The sequence below is a fragment of the Pediculus humanus genome, genomic scaffold (assembly GCF_000006295.1).
Source record: "Pediculus humanus corporis 1103172108195 genomic scaffold, whole genome shotgun sequence".
Classification (NCBI taxonomy): Eukaryota; Metazoa; Arthropoda; class Insecta; order Psocodea; family Pediculidae; genus Pediculus; species Pediculus humanus.
Window position 1 is genome coordinate 286,009 of NW_002987765.1, and position 5,000 is coordinate 291,008.

Below are 5,000 nucleotides of genomic sequence, written 5' to 3' on the forward strand. Positions count from 1 at the left end.
TTTTTTTTCTTAATCGAATATTAATTAAATCGAATGAAAAGTAAATTGATTGTAATTAAAATGGCGGCGACGTATATAAAAATTCGATTTTTTCTTTTTTTTTTTTTTGAAAAAAGGGAAGTAAAAGCAGAAGACAAATAGTTGAAAAAAAAATTTTAAGGGATAAATAAATAAGGAAACGAAAAAATTTAAAAAAAAAAAAAAAAAACCGGAAATTGCCTTGCGTCGTACGTTTAACGTAATCGGTCGTTAAAAATTTCTGAATTTTTTCTTTCCATTTCCGGGGTCACTTTCCTTCTTATTTTCATTCATTTTTCTCCGACATTTGCCTAAAACCTTCCATCTTGTTTTTAAACAATAAAATTCTCCGTTTTTGATTTTATAATTAATAATTTTTAACACCCTCTCCTTTCCCTCTCCCGATCCTAACCTCAACCCCTCCTCCCCTCCGGTAAAATTTCGCTTTCGCCAAGATTTAAACAAACATCTTTTGTTCTAAGAAATAAATATATTATTTATAATAAGAAGTTTTGCCAACCTCGAAAAACAAAAATAAAAAATAAAATAAAAAATAAAATCGTTAAATTTTTATTTATTACTCGAGGTATTATTATTATTATTATTATTATTATTATTATTTAATCGAATTCATAATCATAAAATTATATAATAATAATAATAATAATAATAATAATAATAATAATAATAATAATAATAATAATAATAATAATTTATTACGACAATATAAAAATTTTTCATTTACAATTATTATTATTATTAGAGTTTTTATTTATTTAAATTTTTTTTTGTGTGTTCAAATCGAATAGCAGAAGAAATTTTTTTTAGTAGGAACTCGACAAACGACACAAACGTGAAGATAATAATAATAATAGTAAATTTTGCGTAACGATTCAATTTTTTCATTTATTAATTTTTATTACGTTTGTTTGTCGTTAACGGTTAATTATTATTATTACTATTATTATTATTATCTGTGTTAACGGATTCTCTTAGATTAAAAATTATTATTAGTTTTGTTTATAAAAGATTTTTATTTATTTATTATCATTATCAACAACAACTACGTTTATACTACGATCGAAAATTTTTTTTTTATTTTTATTGTTGTTGTTGTTGTTGTTGTTACGTCACACCTTTCTTGTGTAATTTTCAATAAGTGAAAATTAATCAGATTTTTTTTTTTTTTTACGTAACTTTTTTTTTATGTTTATAATATTTAAATTTGACAAAAAAAAAAAAAATTAAATTAAATTACACGTAATAATAATAATAATTCGTAATATAAATCTTAATAAAATTGTACGCCATTTTTTTTTTTTTTTGGTGAGATGACGTAGTAGTAGTATAATTCTGTTGTATAAATCCGTAAATACCGCAATAATAATGATAATAATAAATGAAATATTTTTATGATTCGAAAGAAAAATAATAATAAAAAAATAATAATAATAAAAAACATATTTTTTTTTAATTTTTTAAAAATTATTATTATTATTATTATTATTATTATTATTATTATTATTATTATTATCGTGAGAGACATAATTTATTAGCAGAAGAAATAATATGATAAGGTAGAAGGGAAGACGTTCTATCAGACTATATTTTATTGTTTTTTTTTATGTTATAAAAAATTTTTTTTGTCTTTTTTTTGTCGTTGTCTCGCTTTAAAAATTATTATTATTATTATTGTCGCTCTTAATGGCGTCGATTCGTCTTAATGTTTGTCGGATTATTTTCAACACACACACACATTCCAGGTTTCTATCCCTTCCCCGATCCCTAAGGAATATCAGGGATGCTCGAATAGGTTTTTGTCTTTTTATAACCTATGACGTCACAACAATTCTCTTAAGTCATTCCGAGTCCATTTTATTCTATGGGACCGAGTTATTTCCAGAACTGGACTCCAGAGACGACAACAACATCTACGGCTTGGCCAGAAAAACACGAATGGAGGAAAATCATTTCATTTATTATCATTATCATTATAACGGTTAAAACTTTTTTTATTTTTTTAACAAAAAACGTTTTTTTTTTTTTTTACATAAATATTAAATATTTTACTTGTAATATATTTTAAATTAAAAAACAAAATGGCGGCCGGAATGAATTTTGTAAAATTTGTCGTTTATTTAGAAAATTTAGTTAATGACACGTTTTTGATGGGAAAAAACGGTTGGTTTTTTTTTATTTAAATTTACAAACGAAACCGAGAGTTAGTTAAATTAATAATAATAATAATAACAACAACAACGTAATCAAAACGTAAATAATTAATTAATTAATTAATTAAAACGATAAATTATATAAATGAAAACAACTTTTACAAAAAAAAAAAAAAAAGAAAAATCGAATCGAATTTAAAATTGAATGTTTTGTTTATTTTTTGCGGTTGTTGTTGTTGTTGTTGTTGTTGCTGTTTTGTTTTTTTGAAAAACAATTTTATTTTGTTTTATTAAAAATAATTATCACGACATTTAAAAAAAAAAATTATTAACCGGAAATAAATAAATAAAATGATACGATATGACTTAAAGTAAATAATAACATATTAAAATTTTTATGTTTTATTTATTTTCATTATTATTATTATTATTATTTCGGAGTTAAGTAAACAATAAAGTTACATATTTTTTTTTTTTTTCATTTCAATTTATATTAAAAAAAAAAAAATATTTAATAAAAAAAGGGTAGAAAAAAATTCAAGAGAAAAAATTTCAAGGGAAACTTTATGCAAATATTAAATGAAAAAAAAAAAAAATAATATGTGAGAATTTAATTTTTTTTTTTTTATCCCGAAGGAAAAAGAAAAAAAACCGGGAAAAAAGGGAAGAAAAAAAAATTTTTTGAGGTTTTTATTATCCTATTTAAAAAAAAAAAAAATTTTTAAATCGTGAAAAAAAAGGTAAAAAATAAAACAAAGGGTAAAAGTTAATAAAATATCCGATCGGGTATTGTTAATTAATAATAATAATAATAATAATAATAATAATAATAATAAAATGTTGGCATTTAGGAAAATGTTAATAATTGTTGTTAACATAAGGGTTTTAATTATGAGAAAAAAAAATTGCTCGCTTGTTAACTATGTGACCCTCCAATTGTTTTTTATTATTTTCTAAATCGGGGATTTTTAATCCCTGATTATTATTTTTTTTTTCCATTCACCTCCCTTTTCTCTCTCTTTCTCTCTATTATTCTGTTTCTCTCCCTCTAACTCTTTCTCTCTTTCTAATGCTCTATTTTTCTCTCTCTCTTTCTCTAATCATTCTGCCTCTCTATATTTCTCTCTCTCTTTCTTTTTCTCCCTTTAACCATAATTTTTTTTCTCTTTTTGTGTTGTTCATTCTCTCCTTCTGTTTTTGGCTTTCTTTCTCTCTTTATATTCTATTTTTCTGTGTTACTTTTGATTTCTCTCTATCTATCTATCTACCCTGTTTTTTTGCGTTACTTTTTCTCTCTCCCTCTCTTCCTGTCTTTCTTTTGTTCTCTCTTTCTCTCTGTCTTTCTTTTACTCTCTATCTCTATCCTATTTTTTGCACTTTCTCTCTCTCTTTCATGTTTTTTTGTTATCTATCTCTAACTTTCTGTTTTTCTTTTGTTCTCTCACATTTTTTAACTCTTTCTCTCAATTTTCATCTATTTCTCCCTGTGTTCTCTATCTCCCTCTATCTATCTATTCTGTCTTTTGTTTTAATTTTCTCTCTCTCTCTTTCTCTCTATCTATTTTGTTCCTTTGTGTTAATTTATTTCTCACTCTCAATTTCATTTTGTATCTTTCTGTGTTTATCACTTTGTGCCTCTCTTAGTCTCTTTGTAACAACCTCTCTCTCTCTTTCTTTTCCTTTCTTTCTGTAACTCTGAGTTTAAATCTCATTTCAAAATAATAATAATAATAATAATATAAAATACGCGAATGTAAAAAACAATATATTTAATAATGTACTTATAAAACAAACCACAAACAATAAATCTTTTCTCTTCTCTCAAAAATAATTTATAGATATTTATTAACAAAATATATTATTACGTCACTTTAGAAGGTTCAATTTTTTTTAAATATTATTTTTTAATAACAAATGATAATAATAATAATAATGGAAAATACAAGAGAGTTAATAATAAATAAATAAAATTTTAAGTATATTGGAAAAAAAATAAAAACGTAAAAAAAAAAGGATGGTAGTTAAAAAAATTTCTCATGTAAATTTGCAGGAAGAAAAAAAAGGAAAAGAAAAGGACAAAAAATAAGAATTTAAAAAAAGATAAAAAGAGAGAGAGAGAGAGGAATTGGTGTTGTAATGAAAAGAATCAACAAGTTGGTGAGCGCGAGGATATCCTTGAATTTTTCCCTTACAAACGTTTCTTCCGATTTTTTATAAAAAAAAATTTGTTTTTTTTTTCCATCTTAAGCATACAACAACAAACAATAGTTTGTTTGTTTGTTTGTTAAAAATTTAAATCCGATCTAATATAAATAAAAACAAATCTAAAAAGTTATTTATTATCTCTTTTTTAAAATAACCACCGATTTGTTTAATAAAATTTGACAATAAACAAACGACCGAAGCACCTGTTAGTAAATTAACATTTAAAAAAAAATATTTTGTAACAAACAAACAACAAACAAACAAACAAACGAACGAAGAAAGGATTGATTTTCGACAATTATATTAATTAATTTTTTTATTCAAATAGTCAAAAACATGTTTCAATCAACGTTTTTGATATTTGTGATTTATTAATAACGTTCTTTGTGAGATTTGTTGTTTGTTGTTTGTTGTTCACTTCCTGTTCGTTTTAACGATTTTACATGTGTTTGTATTTATATATCAAAAGTTCGATTTTTGAATGAGACGTCAATTATAATCGTTAAATTGTAAAATAAATTTCATGGAAATTTATTTATATTATCATTCTAACGCGTGAAACGAGAAATTTTTGATTCCTTAAATTTTTCCTCTTTTTATATTTTA